Source organism: Myiozetetes cayanensis, unplaced genomic scaffold, assembly GCF_022539395.1.
Source record: "Myiozetetes cayanensis isolate MyiCay16 unplaced genomic scaffold, myiCay2020 scf14, whole genome shotgun sequence".
NCBI lineage: Eukaryota > Metazoa > Chordata > Aves > Passeriformes > Tyrannidae > Myiozetetes > Myiozetetes cayanensis.
The window spans coordinates 4,478,759-4,497,233 of record NW_026087048.1 but is presented as its reverse complement, the minus strand read 5'-3'; the positions used below and the strand labels follow the sequence as shown (position 1 = coordinate 4,497,233).

The 18,475-nt window shown below is 50.7% G+C and overlaps 1 long non-coding RNA gene across 1 annotated transcript; it reads left to right on the top strand.

Moving 5' to 3' along the window:
• Positions 1-14,934: 14,934 nt before the first annotated feature.
• On the top strand, positions 14,935-18,419 carry LOC126636677 (uncharacterized). Its single transcript, XR_007628112.1, has 3 exons — positions 14,935-15,015; positions 15,960-16,058; positions 17,015-18,419. It is a non-coding gene; the product is annotated as an uncharacterized LOC126636677 (long non-coding RNA).
• Positions 18,420-18,475: the final 56 nt, after the last annotated feature.

Below are 18,475 nucleotides of genomic sequence, written 5' to 3'. Positions count from 1 at the left end.
GTTTGGGTTGGAGAGACCCTAAAGCTCATCTTGTTCCACCCCCTGCTGTGGGCAGGGACACCTTCCACTATCCCAGGTTGCTCCAAGCCCTGTCCAACCTGGCCTTGGACACTTCCAGGAATGGGGCAGCCACAGCTTCTCTGGGCAACCTGTGCCAGGGCCTCACCACTCTCACAGGGAAGGATTCTTTCCCAATATCCCATCTAGCCCTGCCCTCTGGCACTTTAAAGTCATCCCCCCTTGGCCTGTCACTGTCTGCCTGCATAAAAAGTCTCCCTCCTCTCCCATCTGTAAATCCTGCATGAAAAATCTCAATTGAACGTTTAGCCAAGAGCAAAATGAAAGCAAATTCTCTGGTTTAGCTAAAAGAGTTGGGAGCAGATTTTAGACACCTTTGCACAGTGGAGCCCGAGTTGCTCTGGGTACAAGAGCTGCTCTGTTCTCTGAAGAGTTCAGATTTAAACATCCAAGTCAGGCTGGAGGTGGGAGGGGGAGCCAGCTCTGGGGAAGGTGACATGCCTACAGGTGGCACAAGAGGACAGTAGCAGAGCTGGATTTCCACCCCAGGCCCCCAGTTTAATGCCTCTGCAGGGTGCCAGCAGCATTCTTTACAGGCTGTGGCTGCCCCTGGAGGGTTGGCACCCCTGCCCCGAGTAACCTGTTCCAAAGCTTGACAATCCTTTCCATGAAGAAATCTTCCCCAATCTCCCACCTAAACCTTCCCCGGCACAACCTGAGGCTGTTTCCTCTCATCCTGTCCCTTGTTCCTGGGGAACAGAGCCTGACACACCCCCGCCCCCGGCTCCACCCTCCTGTCAGGGAGTTGGAGAGAGAAAGAAGGTCCTCCCTGAGCCTCCTTTTCTCCTGGCATCTCTCCACATGACTGGAATGACATTCTTCCTTTGGGGATGACAGTTTGGCCATGCAACAGTTTTTGTAGTAGTTTCATTAGATGTAGGAGGTGGGGTTGGTGTCTGTGGCTGGAAGCTCCAAGACAGACTTCCCTGTCCCTGCTCCTCTCTCTCTTCCCAAGGTGCTTCCTCAGGGTCCAGAGAAAATCAGATCAGATGAAATCCTATTTGGAGTGTCTCGTGCCAGGTTTAATTCCTTGCTCTGTGTCTCTCTCTGGAAGGAGTCAAGTGTCCTTGACTGTACCTGCTCCCTCTGGAGAGGTAATTCTTTTGTTCCTCCACTTGTTCCTGTACCCTTTGGCTCTCCTTTAGTCTGGCCCGTTCCCTAAATGACCCAAAAATGCCCATGCTCCCTCATAACAGAAATAATAACAGGCAAAGATTCCAGATGAATGTTGTTCTTCTGAAATCTTCATTTACAGTTAGTTTGCAGCTGACTGTTTTTTTTTTTAGGAAGAATAAATTTCCTGTAATGGGAGTGAGTCAGCATGGATATATTGCAGGTAAATCATGTCAGACTAATTTGATCACTTATGCTAATGAAATAACTATCAGGCTGGATGGTATAAATCTTATCTGGTTGCCCACAAGGCTTTAAGAAAATTTTGCCTGATGGATTATGGTCCAAACTCCCTCAATGTAGGTTAAAATAATCTATTATTGAAAAGGGTAAAATACTGGGAGGAAGGCAGAGCCATGGCTTGAAGCTAAGGGTGAGTGTCACTGAGGAGGTGACCAGGGAGCAGATCCTCTGGAGTATTTTTATTAAAGATTTACACAGCACCGCAGCATTTGGATCATTAAATTTGCAGATGATACAGAGCTAAAGGGATCAGGCAAGACTTACTGGCCTTTCTTTGCAGGGAAATTACTTTTTGGCAGTAAAACGTTGCTAAATTATGTAGGGAGACTCAGACCATGATCTTGACTGGCCCCAGATGCTCCATGGCAGTTGCAGAACTGGAGGTGCAGAGAGGGGTCTTTGCAGGGGAGATGGGGAGGTTGGTGCTGGAGAATGTGGAAGGTGGGGAGGAATCACCAGCAGGAAGACACAGAGAGGGTGTTCTTGAATTTTTTACATTTTTTTAGAGTCCTTAAGACACTCACCCTAAGCATTTGCCCAGCAGTGTTTGGTAAGTGGGAGCAGCGTTCAGAGTGATGCGCTGACTGTGCTGCTGCAGGGACAGTGGTACCTGCACTGCTCTTCCAGCCACCCTGGGAAACAGTGCTCAGGCTTTGCAAGATGTTCTATAAGTAGCAGCTGATTTGTCACATGAGACTCTGAGCAGGGGAAGAGTGAAAATAACAGGAGAGTGATTTTCCTCTATTTTGGTCTCTGATTTAAATAAGCTCCTGAGGCAGAATTTGTTTCTGAGAGAAGAGTAAAGCTTTTGAACTGAGATTTCTGCCATGGGAGGGAACACCTGTATTTCAGAGCCAGTGTAGGTGTTTAAACCTGGTCAGTTCCAGCAGACCCAGATACTCCCAATTTCTTCAGCATTGCAACACTGAAGTGCAAACCTTCAGACAGTGGTTAGCATTAACAGAAGGGCAAAAATATTAAAATGTAACCCAGAAAATAAATCTGCTCAATAAATCAAAGGTAGAAGCGAAGATGAAATCTGAAATCCTTGTGTAGTGGGTATAACTCATTCCTGCTGCTGGTTCAAAATCAACCATCACAGGGGAATTTAATGGTACCATTGTTTAGTGAAATTAGACTTGACACTGGCCAGGGACCTGTTATTGTGGTTGGGGAGGGTTTGCAGTTGTTTGACACTCATTAGAAATCCCAGTAACCTGTTTAAGGGCAGGCAAATTCAGATTCCTTCTCTCCTTACACAGTTACTCATCACACCACAGCCCTGTGCTAATTGGAAAATGACTGGGGGAGGAGCAGGTCTCAACCAGGCTGTCCCTGGAGCAGGGAACGAGCTGGGGCTGGTCCCACACAGCCTTTGGTCCTACACAACAGCCCAGGAAAATCCTGCAGGCAATTAGCGCCACAATAGCTTATCAGATCCAAAATAATTATTAATCCTTAACGATCCCGGTAATTTCTGTATGGAAATTCACCTCTGTTGCCTTCAGGGCCTCCAGCAGAGCACACAGTTCCCTACCTGAACCTCAGTCCTGGCTTTCTGTTGATTCAGAGCCTGCCAGTGAGTTAGAGAAGGTTTGCTGGTCCAAGCCACACTTCCAGGGAATGGACCTCTCAAAGCTGCCAGACAACAGGGTAATCATGGAATCCCAGAATGTTTTGGGTTGGAGGGACCTTAAAGAGTATCTTGTTCCACCCCCTGCCATGGGCAGGGGCACCTTCTGCTATCCCAGGTTGCTCCAAGCCTCTCCAACCTCACCTTGGACACTTCCAAGGGATGGGGCAGCCACAGCTTCCCTGGGAAATTGTGGGTAAGCTGTGAGCTCCAAACCTACAACCTTCCACCTCTGGCTAGAGGGAATCTTGTTTAGCTAAACCAGAATGGAGTGGAATGGGGGAAAATTTAGCTAACTGGGCTGTGCAAGCTGTCTGGGAAACACCATGAGGTCCTGCAGGCAGACAGGCAGGTGCAGAGAGGCTTCCTAGAGCTCACACCTGCACGAGGAAGCGGTGAGGTGTGACAGGAACAGATCTGGGGAGTGAAACATTTGGTGCTGGTCCATTGTGTGTGTGCTGGGGGGAATTCCTTGGGTTAGGTCTGGTCTGGCCCCATGGCTTGGAGCATTCAACAGCAGCTGGGTGTGTTGTGTGGGTCTCTGGAGCTCATCCCATGGCTGAAAGGAATCCAGTTCTGTGGCCTGGGTGTGACTGCAGTAAGAGGGAAGGTCGGGAGAGTCACCCCAAGGGGCTCCAGACTGAACCAAACACTGAGACAGTCACAGAGGGGTCAGGGAGCTGGTCAGAGCAGCCTCTCAGTTCTGGAAACAGCAGGTGAAAGTTAATCTGAGCATGCACAGCCTGGTTTATTGTTTTGATAACACATTCACTCTGAAATGCTGTTGTTCCAGGGAAGCAATACTGTGCAGTCAGGAAGTTGCTTGTTCCACGATCAGCATCGCTGCAGCTCCCGAGGGAAGGGATGGCACTGTCTGGGCAGACTTGGAACCTGCTGAGAGCACTTGCACCTGGTACTCCACCCAGGATCCAGCCTGCAAGTGGAAAAGTTGCCACTGATGACTCGGAATTTAGGAGCCAAGAGCTGCTGTGCTGAGTGGGAGCGCATCGAGTGAAGGCGGTGAGGAGTGGAGTTCACCCAGTAGCTGTGGCACGAGTGCCCAGCTTGGCCTGGCAGGAAGGTGAGCAGGTAAGATCAGCTCCAGCAGTTTATTCTCTGCAATACATTCATTTTTTATCTAGGAAATACACCCTTGTATCCCACTGCCCGAGTCCATGCGTTCCCTGCATACCCAAGCAGCAGATGAATTGTGACAGTTCATCTTCCAGAAGCCAAGGGAGAGGTGGAAAAGGGACCCCTGTGTGTCGGGGCGATGATCGATCCCTGTTTATTTTTGCTCTGATGCCAGGTCTGGGTTTGAAATAGAAAAGCAGGATCCTGTTTTGTGGAGTAACTTTTGGAGGGGGCCCTGAAGGAGGAATGTAAGACGGGGCTGAAGAGATCAGACAGCAACCAGGAGAACAAAAGGCGGCACTGTTGGAGATGTGGGAGTTGGTGCTGGATGAAGCGGGGCCTCCCGCTGTTCGCGGCTCGCGGCTGCCGGGGCCAGGCTGGCATCCCTGAGCAGGGGGAAATGCAGGGAAGAGCTAATCTATCCAAACAGAAGGACAGACTTAGCTTGAGAAGATGAGCATGCTGAGCTGGTTTCTGCTCTGTTACACCCTGAAACCTCGCTGATATCCGTGCAGCTCCCCAGCCGGAACTTGCAGCAGACGGGGGTTCTTTGTGCATTTTCTCCAGAGCCAGACTGGTGAGGATTTGGTGAGGACTGGAGAAACTGATACTGAGATTTTCAGCTCGGCAGGAGGGAATCTGTGTTTGCTTAATTTGGGAAGAGACAGTCATATAACTTACAGTATGCGAGGCTTAGGCAGAAATATCCCCCGAGCATCGGGCAGAGTTCGAGGCAGCCAGGAAAAGTCTTTCAGGCTGCCTGAGCTGTTCCATAGCACTTCCTCCATTCCTTCAGATATGAAGAGATGTCTGCTCCAAAAAGTCTGTGCAAGGACTAGACTCCAGCCTAGTAATCCAGGGATTCCTACAGCCACATGTAGTCTAACCAACCACTTGTATAATTTTTCCAAAAGGTGAGTTAAAGAGCACCTTCTGGAAAACACCAAATCCCATCCTTTCACCTGGTTCCCTGGCAGACTCTTCCAGTGCTGGACAGCCTGCACAGCTGTTTCTGTCAGGTTTTACTTCAAGGTTAAATGTGCAATCATTGTTTCCCAGAGCCCCCTCCAGCAATTGCCATCCCCCCTATCAGTGCCTGTAGCAGTGACCAGATCCTGTCTCGGTCACGTCCTGGACAGCCTTGGGCTCCTTCAGGAGCCACGGGACAGCTTCCATTCCCCAGCTTTGCAGAGCTCCTGTGTTTTCCCTTTCTCCATGAAGGAAGGAGCTCAGCCTGAATGTGGCCTTCCAGCAGGTTGTTGGAGCTGTGTGCCAGAAGGCACCTGTGTGCCACTGTCCCTTCTGAACACCCAGGGATCTGAGTCCCTGCTTTGTGGCAGCTTTAGGGCTACAGCAGATCCCTGTGATGTCTCCAAAGTCCTTTTCCCAATAATTCCTTTCTGAGGCAGCATCCTGTGAGTGTAACCTGCATTTCTGGTTTCAGATGTCTTACCTTGCATTTGACTTTTTAAACCATGTTTCACTGGCGTGTGGCCAAGTCTCAGTCATGTCAGATCCCAGGGTATTGATAGTCCAGTCCTGCTTCTTGTTTCCCTCCCACCAACCTTGTTGGCATCTGCAAACTTCCCCACAACAAGGATTTATACAGAGTCATTTAGATCATTGATAAAAATATTGGAGAAAACAGCACTGGGAGTTTCTCTCCCTTTTTATCCTAGGTATTTTTACCCAGTGTAATGTATGTTTATTGAGTTGTGGCTATTGGAACATCCAGTAAATATGCCTTTGAAGAACAGCCAGTTTCCAGGAATGCTTCCACCTTAAATATATATTCCCAGTCCATTATGCTGGCAACTGAGGTTAAGGCTTGGGAAGCCAAAGGTGTTAAATGCATGGGGGGTGTGTGCCACTGCTGGTGCCAGGTGTTTGCACAAGTGTAACCAGGTCATGCCCTGTGGGGTGGAGGCAGCTCGCTGGTTTTTGGATCAGGAATTAACTCCTTGGCCTCCCAAGGTCCAGCAGAAGGGTTTCCCACTGGATGGCAGCAGTTTCTGGGCTGAAGGTGGTGTTGTTTCAGAAGAACTCCTGTTGCTGGCTTTATGAGGTGCCTGGGAACTGATCTGGGCTGCAGCTCACCAGTCATGCAACTTTGCCTCCTGCCATCGTGTGACAGCCAGGCTGGACACTGTCCTTGTGGGGGTGCCCACCTCAAAAACTCTTAATGCACATTTGGGATGTTTCCTTTCAGTTGCCAAGCTGGACCTGAACCCAGCAGGGAGCAGGGCTGCCCTGAGTGCTGTGGAGTGAGCTGGATCTGCAGGCTCATCCAGAGCCAGTCCAGGTGTGCACAGGTCGGTGCCAGCATTCCCTGCACAGCAGTGCAGGCACCAGTGGGGCAGGAAGATTGCCACAAAAGATACTTTTGCCACCCTTTCTGTGGGTTGTTCAGGACCTCTAAAGGGTGCAGCCCAGGAGCTCATTTAGATGACAGGTTATGAGGTTACAAACCCAGGGAACTGTTTATAAATATCCCCTTCACCCTCCAAATCCCAAACCCCAGAGCAGCTGTCACCTGGCTTTGGGAGGTGTGGGTGATGTAGGATCTGGCTTCACCATTGGCAGAGGTTTAGGTGGGATATGGGGAAGAAGTTCTTTCCTGTGAAGGAGGTGAGGCCCTGGCACAGGGTACCCAGAGAAGCTGTGGCTGCCCCATCCCTGGAATGTCAAAGGCCAGGGTGGACGGAGCTTGGAGCAACCTGGGATAGTGGAAGGTGTCTTTGCCCATGGTAGGGGGTGGAACAAAATGAGCTTTAAGGTCCTTTCAACCCAAACCAGTCTGGAATTCTGAGATTCTATGATTTCGTGGTTCTGGGATTCTGTGATCTACTCTTTTTGCAGCACTTCCGAAGAGGTGTCACTGCTGGTGGTCAGGATGAGGACAGCTCTTGTGCCAGCAGCTGTGTAGCAAATCTCTATGCAGAAATGCATCCCAAAATCTCAGAACTGCTCAGAACTGGCCAAATATCCCCAGGCTGCAGAGCAGAGCACGAAGCTGTACAGCAGAGCACGAAGAAAGTGGTTGATATTCAGAAGCTGATCTTTAGCTGCACAGGAGCTGAAAGCACGGGCACTTCTGTGCCTCTGGGAGAGAGGCCCTGGAAGCAGGGCAGCCTTTGGCATGGGAACAGGAGCTGCCCATGCAGAGCTGGAGGCAGAACAGTCATTATGAGAAGGAGGTGACTTGGCCTTCAAGGAGGCACCAGAGCTGCTCTGATTTGCAGTGCCCGGGTCTCGAGTCCTGATCTCACGGTAGGGTTGGCTGGGGAGCTTGGCACTGCCAGTGGGAAAAGGCCATGCAAAATAAACAAAAGAGAGTCCCTTTGACAGGAATCAAGGAATTCTGACTGTACACAATATCATCCAACTGCTTCATTTTGGGGCTATTGCTCCTGGATTACAGGCAGGAGGAAGTAAGGGAAGGCAGCTCCTGTTACTTGGCTCAGTGCAGCCTGGGAAAGCCTTGGGCAGCCTAAACCCCATCCCTGTCTGCTTTTCATTATTGTTTTTATAGCCAGAAATAAGAGCTTTATTGGCTTTATTCATCTCCTGTCAGATGCCCAATCAACATCTGGCAACGCAGCAATTCCCAGAAAGTGCTGACCTAGTGGGAGCCAGCGGAGCAGGAAGGTCTCCATCCCCCTTCCCATCCCTGACTGCCCTTTTCATTATCTCCCCAGCCAAAGTGGGATGTGTACCCTCACCTCACCCTTGCTGACTGCCTGGAGTTCAGAACACCAGGCTCTTGGGATTTCCTGGGCTCGGAAGGCACCTGAGGAAACATCAATATGGAAACAGTGGCAGGAGGAGCTGAGCAGGAGCCAGGGCATCCTAAAAACTGCTCCTGGGCTGGAGCCGGCCCATGAATGGGGAAGAGAGTGGATAAAGGGATCAGAAAGGATCTGATCCATTCCTTTGTGCAGGGCCTGGCTGGTGTCAGAGGGATGCACACGGCAGGGCAGAGGAGCTCAGCTCTCCCTCCTCCCATTTGCCTTTGCTTGCGTTTGCACAGGACTCAGAACTTGGGCATGAAAATACAGGGATTTTTGATAGTTTCCTGCAAGTCAGAGGATTTTAAGATCCGGTAGAAGATTGACTAGAGAGGAACTAATTTTTTTTACTTCAGTGCACAAAAATTGGACTCATAATAAAATCAGGTGTAACAAGCCAGAGGCAAGTTTTGTTCCATTCAGAGATTAGCCTGAGTGTGGCTGCTCCAGCAGGTCCAGCAGGTTCCCTGTCAGATCCCTGGGCTCCCACACTGGATCTCTTGAGCCCCCTTTTCCCACATGGTCCCGCCCTGACTTCTCCCTCGGGTGTGGGTGGCTTGGTTTGTGCTCAATTGTCCTACCTGCCTTTCCACATCTTGGCTTTCCTTTGCTCCCTGTCTCCTACATTCCAGCTCCAGCCTGCTGGTCAGGGCAGTTCCTCCCTCTTCTCTGCCAGGGTCTTCTCCCCTCATTTTGGTCTGTTTTTGCTGCCCACCTCCATGGGAAGCTCCCTCCTGTTCCTGTGGCAATCCTGTCCCTCCAGTCTCTCTCCTGTCCTGTTCCAGCTGCTGCCCAGCTCTGTGAGTGCTCTCCTGCCCACAGATCCTCTGTGGGCTCTGTGGCCCCTCTGTGAGCCCTTCCTAAGCCTCCACATTGAGACACCATCTAACCAAAGCCTCTTTGTGCCTTCGATTGGTTTTGTCACCTTGTGCCTGAGGAGCCTCCGGTGCCCATGAGGAGTGGAGTTCCTGCTCAGAAGTGGAGCTTCCAGGGGAGGATGTAGCCAGGGCAGATGGTCTTTGGCACCAGGATGGAAAAGCTGTACCCCAGCATGGTCTTGGCTATTCTCCTTGGAGCAGCAAACCCTGCCACAAAACAAGGACTCAAACCCTTGTAGCCCAGCACGATGCCGGGTGCCAGCAGCCTGGTCCCATCCTGCCCATTTCTGGGATGTGCAGGCACCCCAGAGCTGGGTGTCACTGCTTGTTCTGTGCTCCAGACCCGCAGTGAGAGGTACAGCTCTCTTAGAGAAAGGGTCCCACTGAACTGCCTCATCAGCTGCCCACTCATGTGAGCAAATGCCACCAGCGTGAGCCGAGGCACCGCAATCCGGCCCATAATGCTCCTTTAAAGACATTTCAGCAGCTCAATTAAGTTTCCACTTGTGTGTTTTCTTTCTCCCTGCTTTGCTTTCATGGTCATTTAAAACAAATAAAGTGAGCAGAACACGGCAGCGTGATAACCACCCTTTAATTCCCTTCCCACGGGTCTCCCGATTATTCGGTGATTCAGCGGCAGCGGGGGGAACATTAACAGAGGGGAAGGCGGGAGCTTCCCACAGGGACACAGCTCGCAGCCCAGGGCCCCCGAGCACTGGGGAGGAAGTACGTGCCTCGGGCTTTCCCTTTGAGCCCCGTGGACGTGGTGAATGCCGTGCAGAGCGCGGGCCCTGCAAGAGCAGCGGCCCCGCTCTCAGTGCCCTCGTTGTTCTCGCATTGTGCGCCGGGGACGGGGACCAGTGCTCAGGATGTATTTCACGCTTCTGTGCAAACACAATATGAGATGAAGAATTCATACCCTTGCACAAGGAGACCAGAGTGTATTTTCTCATAATAAGGAAAAGCAGCCAGATCAGAGCCTGCCAATTCCTGCCCCGTGCTCCCGCCTTCCCTTGGAACTTCAAACAAGCCTGTGCTTTTAAACTGGCGCAGAGAAGTATATTACATTTTTTAAAAACCCAACACAAATCCTTTTGGATCTTTTTTTTACATTATTCTCCCCACCTCTGTCTTGGTAGGTGACTTTTCCAGTCCTCCCCCACTTGGTCTGCTGGGTCTGAGTGGAGGTAAAGGAGAATTCCATGTGTTTTGTGTGTGTGAACAATTAATAGTGGTACAGTGTCTTGCTGGAAGAGTGTGTAAAACATACCCCATGAGGGGGAACAGAACACACCCCAGGAGGAGGAAAAGTAACCAGCCTGCTGAATCCAGAGCTTTTCCTGTCCTCTAGGCAAACACGATGTGGGGGTTGGTTTGCTTATTCATCAGCAGCAGTAAATAACGGGCCTCACCTTGAGCTCTCCTTCAGCCACTTCTTCTCCTCCCCAGCCCCCCGGCTGGCAAGGAAAGGGAATATTTACTGTCCTTTGGGTGATAAACTGTGGGTTTATAGCTGTTCACGTTTTAGCTTTTGTTTCCTCCCTAAAAAGCTCTGTTTTGGTCTCTGTGGCTTTGTCTTGCCCAGCACCTGAAGCCTCTTCCTGGAGTGTCCAGCCTGGCACGGAGACTGAGTCTGACCATGGACTGAGCTCATCATTCCCACATCCCAGCCAGGCATTGTGCATGCAGGTGCTGTTCTGGGCAGGACACAGGATGCACCTGAGTCACTTCAAACAGTTATAATCTGATCTCTCAGAGCAGCACCGTCAGCAGCTTTTCCTCCCCCTCATGTAGTACACGGAGACGTGCTCCCATCTCTTGGCACCTTAGAAGTCCCAACAAGCCACGAGTGGCCAAGACCTGCCAAAGCCTGTTGATCCAGACACTGGATTCCTAAAGCCTTTGCTTTCCCCAACACCTTCATAAAGTGTCCTGGATTAAGGTGATTTGGGGAACACATTTCCAGGCTGTCAGAGCGCTGCATCCATCACTCCCCTGAACACGCACCAGATTGTTAATGCTCCAGGCCAAATACCACGTCTTTTTTAATGCCTACCAAATGTAATGTGTGCTGCTGGCTCTATATTTATAACAATTATTAAAGTAACGGCACTACCCACATTCCTACAGGCTGAAAGTGGCCAGGAACAGACAAAAAAAATGATTCATTGTTCCAATTAATGCTGGAGCTCGCACCAGTGATTAATTAGCCTGGCGATAGTGCCATGCAAAAGATCAGGATGAGAATTAATAGGCAGACACGTGCTGACTTCTAAGAGGGTTCCACCAGTGTTTGGTGCCCTTCCTTGGGCTGCCTCAGCCCGTTAATTAGAGGCACCGGCACGGGCTCGCTCCGCACCGACAGAGCCAACGGCCGGCGGTGCGGAATATTTATATGACAGTGTGCAGCACAAAACTTCAGAACTAAATTCCCATCCAGGTCTCTAAATATAATTTTGAAATGTCAGAGACGCTGGGAGGAACGGCGGCGCCGCATGAGGCTGCTGTCAGGGAGAGGCAATAGTGTGCCAGATTTATACTGGGCTGAACAGGCAGGTGACTTTTCAGCTGCTGTGTTTCAGGGAGCCTGAAGTGCTCTGCTGGACCTGTTTCACCTGGTGGGAGGCAGAGGATCCAGCGGGAACACGTGCTGCAGCCTTGTGCACCTCACTTGGATGGCTAAGATGGAGCAGGGGCAGCTCCCGAGAGCCTGTGAGGCCCCACGAGGCACAAACCACTCTGAAGCACCAGCCTTTGAAGGTGAGCCCTGTTGGCAAAGTTTCTCCTCCAGGCTTTATCCATCACTCCTTCTGCTGCCTCATTACCTTTCCCTTCTGCATATTGGCCCTCCCACCACCCCAGTTCATCTCTCCCAGTTGCAGCAGCCATTGACTGGTTTGTAGGGACGGGGTGTAGCCAGTCCTGCCCTGGCTGCGCCCAAATCGCTGACGAGGCTGATCGCTCTGATCACACTGAGAGCACAGGCAAAGTTCCATCCTGCTGAATTAATTGTTAGGAGCAGCAACCCCAATGTCTTTGTAAATAAAATATTTTAATCTCATGGGGCCTGCCTGGAGAGAGGGAAATAAATACATCAATATGTAAATGGAACCATAAGAGGAGGATGAACTGGGACTTTGCAAAACTGATAAAGCATCTTAGGAGACGTGTTGTCACTGCACTTCGTGCATATTCTGATGAAGCAGACAGGGAGGCTGGATCTGAGCCTGGGTTGGGGGGGGGGAAAGGAGGAAGGGAGGGAGGGAGTAGTGTGGGCACCAGCACACCGTGACTGAAATTCTTGTATGAATTGATTTGACTCAAATATATTCCGAAGCTCGTCTAATTGCTCCTTTAGTCTCAGGCTTTGATTTTCCTGTTGTTTTCACATCTGTGTTGCTGAGTCTTTGCTACATTTCAAGCAGCCTGGTTGGGGCAGTGGCCAGACCAAGCTGCCCCTCTGTGTGACCAGAAGTCAGCACCTGTCCTTGCTGAGCCCTTCCACAGAGCCTCTGCAGCCCAGCGGGCACAAAGAGTGAAGGACAGTGAAGGTCAGGCTTTTGCTCAAGGGGTGTTTTCTCTGTTTAACAGCCTTGGGGGTTATTTTGGAAAACAAAGCCTGAAACTTTTGGGACACCTCGTTCATGATGGGCCCGTGCTGGTGTGACTCCCCCACAGGAGATCTGAGGGAGCTGGGGGAGAGCAGTTAAACCAAACATGAGCAGGAGAAGGAAGGTAGTGACCAATTTCCTCTCGTGCATCCTGCAGGATCCTGCCTGGCTGTCCCTCACCTGTCCTGCCCTGTGTGCCCTGTGCTGTGTTACCCCCTTCCCGGGAATCGCCGCTCTCCGGCACGGCACGGGTGGGAACACAGAGGCTCTGTTGGCAGGCAGCGGCTCCCCTGGCAGGCAAGAGCAAACCTGTCACCCACCTCGGGCACCCGGGCGCGTCTCCAGTGATTTCCAGGGCCAGGAGAGCAGGAGAACCCTCCCACCGCGCTGCCCGGGGCGCTGCCTCCCTGTCCGCGGGCTGAGCTCCAGCCCTTGTTTTGCAGCGCGCACGTGGAATTTTATCACCTTCAACAATGGAATCTGTCACCTTCAAGCTGCCTTATTGTAATCTGGGGATTTGTGCCCCGGCCCTGGAACAGGAGCTGGGCTGCTGCCACAGAGCCCCGCGTCCCTCCCCGTGCCATTGCTAACGCCTCTGGGCCGACGGTGGGAACTTTAAGGACATATTTGGGCTTGTTTGCTCACCGGGATCAGATCCTTAATTGATCTTTCCTCCTTCCTTTCTCTCTCTTTGCCTCCTTCTGTCTCACGTGCGTCTCAATCGCCGCCTTCTGATCTGCTTCACCACCCCCTCCAGCTCGGAGAATAAATCCCATCAGACCTGCAGTACAGCCAGGATGCAGGAGGGGATCTGGCGTTTTAAAGAAGCATAAATACGTCTTTTAATCGATGGCACCTTCATGTTGCATCAGGTATAAAAGCACAGGTGTTTGAGCCATTGGCTGGTGGATCTGCTGTGTGAGAAGGCGATTTGATAGCATAGGGAGTGGTGCCTCCTCAGCAGACGTGGCTTGGATGTCACAGCCCTTCAAGTGGGCTGTTGTGGGAGCCTTGGTAATAAATTAACTTTGATTAATCTGCTTTAATGATCTGCTAAGATCAGAATGCTTGCTGCATTTCTCTGGCTCCCATTGTAGCTGCATTTTTGCTTTAGGGGCTGAGTAGTTTCCTCTGAAATGCAGTTATGTACATTTGCATATGCATTTGTATGGGCTAATTATAAACTCACCATCAGCGCTGTGATCCTGCACAGCAAAAGGGTTGTCCCCGTTTGGAAATGTCTGCTTTGGTGCAGAAATCAGAGGGCTTTTTTTGTCAAATCATTTGGTCACATCTTTGGGGCCTGGATTTTCAGTGAATAATCAATATCCGCAACAAAAGATTTAAACAAAAAAAAAAAAGGTGTTCATTGAAGTTTCTCTGCAGGAAAAGATCGATAACATGTTTTATTAAATATAAAGAGACTTATGTCTCAAGTTCCATCACACCACAGCTTATAATAACCCTTCAGAAGCTCAAAGCAGGGCTTTTTTTCATTAAGCAAAACGTTGTGTTCCCCTGCTGCCTTCATTCCAGCAGCACATTGGAAGGTGCCTGTGCCCAGCAGCTCTGGCCTGGAGGGCTGTGCTCACCCCTGCCCCTCGATGCCGTGGCTTATTTCATAAAAATGGAAATGTTTATTTCCAAAGTGGCTGTGTAAGGGGTGTCAGCATGTGAACAGTGACAGGGAAGCACGTTTTCTGGGTGGCAGTTTTAAACATCTGCCTCCTGAGCTCTAAGCAGGAGATGGGGACTTGGAGAGGGCCCCGATGGTGCAGCTCATCCACAAGTCTCCCATAGCCAGTGGTCCCAGCTGTGGGAAGTGCCCCCTCTCTGTCCGTGCACTTGGACATTTTAGAGCATGACAGTGGTCTCTAGGACTGGGAATAGAAGGATTTCCAGCACCACCAGCGAGGAGCTGGGGCAAACCCCTCATTACTCTGCGTCCCTCTGCCGTTGGAGGTTCCAGAAGTGGGACTCGCAGGCCAGTGCTCCGAGGCAGCCAGGAAGGCTTGGAATAAAGAAATGCTTCAGTCATATTTTCATTCCCCATGGCCAGGTTCCAGTATCCAAACTGGGATTCCCAGAGTGAAATGCAGTTGGCTTTTGCCTCTGCTGACCTTCAGCAGCAGCTGTTCCAGCGCTGGGTCCTTGGAGAGCTCTGAGGATGCACCTCTGTGTGATGTGTCAGGCTGATATTCCTGCCTCCAGCCTGTCCTAAACCATATCTGACATACCCAACTGCAGAGGTTTTGTGACAAACCAGTAGAAACCTTTCCTCCAGCAACAAAGATTTTTTTTTTGCAGGGCAAAAATAAGCAGCAACGCAAATATCATTCTCCGTTTTGTTCTCCCTGTCTTTTTTCCCCCTTTGCTTCAGGAAAGCAGGAAGAGGCGAGGAAGGATTGACACTCTATCCCGCCGAGGGCCTTTCCTAAGATGCCTGCTGGGAGCACTCACTGTGTGTTTCTCTTTAGGTAGGAGCTCTTCTCATTTTCTCGCTGCCTCGCAAGTCGCACTGAGGTGCCTGGAGAAGGATTTGCTGCTTGCTTATGAAATCCATTCTCCCTCGAGGATCTGCTCTTTCCAGCTTGATAAACTTCTAATTCTTGCTGTCTAATAACACCGAGGGACTGTGTTTTGTGCCTTGATGAGGATTTTGTGATTGATGTTCATCGGCACTTGCAGGAGAGCAGTAACCTCATTTCATTTTTGACAGAGCGGCGGGACGAGAGCTCTGTCTCCTTCCCCCTTCTTGGTCAGGTATAAATGAAAGAGAAAGTGAAGTGGATCTAATCTGTCCAGATCTACTCTCTCACCGTGTTGCTCAACTGCTGACACTGTGTGTGCCCCGCGTGGCTCATGGGCACGTGGTCAGAGGACACGCTCGGCTTATTTCTGCTATCGCTGTGTTATCTTGTTTTTATTCTTGGTTCTCTGCACTGTCCGGGATGTTTGGAAGGAGCTGTTGTAACTTGGCGTGGGAGTCGATGGCTTAAATATTACCTCACAGGCTCCATGTGAATTTAGAGCAGATAAGGATTGGACCCCAAATGGCTTTTTTTAACCCATTCCTGTATTTTCTAGTTCTTTCCCTCTGTTCTTTCTGATCTACTTCCATCCATTTTGAGATGTTTTATGCTTAGACCAACTTCATCTGTGATACCTGAACAGTTTCTACATGGTCAGTAGAGAGATCTTGCACTTATGCACATGCATGTGCACACACAGGTACCCCTTCTGATGAAGGGCTTGTCAGCATAAGAAATCCCAGAGGAAGAATGCCCACAATGAGGAATTCATAGAAAATACACCAAGTACTATTAACCAAGGTAGCCAGGTGATATCATTCACCAAACTGTGACACTGTTCTCATGGAGTAAATATAATTTCCCTTTAAAAATGCCTTTTCTTTCCTTAGGGGAAAGGACACTTAGAGCACCTGTACTGAGAGGTAGAAGGTGGAGGAGCCTGTGTGCATACCCTGCTTCCCTTGCTGTTACACAGATTCTAAACACAGGTTTGGATATTCCTATTATATGTTTATTTTTCCTCTCTGCGTTCTTGCTTTGAAGTACCTGCTTGTGTTCTCAATGAAGAACAGCTGAGAGATCAGGAAAATGGCTTAAGCATTCAGTGGGCTGGAAGCTGTTTGGATTTCAAGCAGTGCCTGGGAAAGAGCTCTGTGCAGTGCCTTGCTGAACAACCCTCCTTCTGTCACCGGCCGAGGTTGCTGTCCTTTGTTCCCTGCCTGTAACTCTCCAGAGCCTTCAAGGGGGGGAAAAGAAGGATGAAGGAGGTGCTTTTAATTTCTCTTTTTTAAATCCTCCCAAGTCCTCCTTTAAAAAGCCACAGCACAGCCCTTATGGGCCATCTGCCTTTATTTCTCTTGTGCTCCTTGGCTTTGTTTGTTCCTCGTTTCCCCTCTGTGCCCCTTTGCAAACCTCGGATCCTCGGGAGCCATGAGCAGGGCCCAAGTGCCACCCGAAGCTGGAGCTCCCCCTCTACACTCTGCAAAGGAGGAACTGCCTTTGGACACTCCAGCACAGCCTCTGGAGTTTCTAAAGCCATTTTTGTTCAGAAATTCCTGTTGTTGTTGTTCCTGCTGACCTCAGCGGGCTGTATCTTTTCCAAATGTTTCTGACGTTTCTCACAGGGTAATAATCTATTAATGTCGCAGACAAGGATTCTGCTGACTTCAGTTTGGCTTCTGTTTCCCATTGGATGGGCTCCTCTCTTTATGGGGGAATGCCTCCAGCCAAAAAGAGAGGAAAAAAAACCCCAGCCCTGAGCTAAGTGAAACCAGGCCCGAAGGGAAGCGCGTTGCAGCCGCGTTGCCTCTCGCTGGCTTCTGTTCTGTGCTTGGGGATGTGCCAGACTCCAGTGCCTCCATGCTTTTGATTCCTGTTTATCCCCGGCAACATGATTGTCTGTAATTATATATAATCTCCCCCTTGTTTACTCTTCTTCCTCCAGGTCTGAACACAAGCTCGATGGCAACTCTCAGCTCCGTCTGCCGAGGCTGCAGCTCCAAAGCTCCTCACCATCCTCCACCTTCTCCTCCAGAGTAACAAAGCCATTGGATTTCCTCCCACCCCTTCCCCACGCTCCCCCTCCCCCTCGCTGGCACCGGGGTTATTTATACAGAATGTGGAAACAATTTGCAGGAAAGTGAACAATGTAAGCGGGAGCGAGGGAAGGGAGACAAGTTTGTTGTGCACACTGAGAGCCCCAGCGGTGAAACGCTGCTTTTTGGGGGGCTGAGAGAACAAACTGTTTTCCTTTCTTCCTTTTCCTCTCTTTCACCATCTCCCTGAGCTCTTTCCATCTTGCCAGAGTCGGGTCCAAACCAGAGTAACCAGCTCTGAGTGCGTGTTTTGGAGGAGGTTCAGGTTGGATCCCTCCCTGCATCCCAGCCCCGTGAGGCGGTGTCTGTGGACTTAATCCTCTCCAAGGTTCTGCTCTCGGATCCTCGCTGCTCCTGGATTAGCATTAATGAGGAGCATGTGTGCTCACAGGTCCTGCTCCAGGCCCCCAGAGCTGCAGCGCTGGGCTGAGACACGGCTACTCCGAGGAACAGTTCAGCTGAAACAGAACCATTCCTGGGAGCGAACGAAGCTGGAACTTTTTGCAAAGTCTAATTTTGGTCTTTCTCCCCTCACCCACTGAGCATTCTGTTTTCAGGACATCCCAGCACCTTGCTGGCTCCAGTGTGAGTGTCTGGGAATCAGGGAGTTTACCTGAGTCCTGCTGGGGCTGAGGAAGCTGAACCAGCACTGACCTCTGAGCAGCTCTGGGATCTTCAGCTCTCACTCTGCACCATGAAGGCCTCAAAAAGAGGCAGTCCCAACCCACACACCATTTGGGGAAGGGACACTGGTGTTGCAGAGGCAAGGGAATGTTATCCTGGGTTTTTGTGGCAGAGCAACCGCCTTGGCCACAGTGGGTGCCTCAGCCACTCCTCCCCTCCCCTCCCAGGAGCTGCAGCCTCTCATCCCAACAGCCTCCAGACTTGGGATGGGATCTGTGCAGTTGTGCTGAGCTGGCAGGGCAGGGCCAGGGAGCTGCCAAGTGGGACAGCACGTTCCTCCCTAAACTGGGCACATTCCTGGCTGAGAACTGGTGCAGGAGATCCACTGTGATCCATGGGCAGAGGTGGAAGGAACATGTGGAGGGCTTTTCCTCCCTGAGAATCCATCCTCTCCACACTCCAGTTCTTCCTGCTCCATCAGGAGTCCACACACAGAGGGTGAGGTTTCTGTGGGTGTTTGTTTTTGTAACATGCCCCATCTGTGCTCCCACATGGAATGGCAGGGATCTCTGGCCAGGCTGGCCCTCCCAGAGCCCTTGGCACAGCAGAGACCATTCCAAATGCTGCTGCTGCTCCTTTAGCCACTTCTTGGCTGAAATAACAACTCCAGGTGTGAGGGGCAGAAC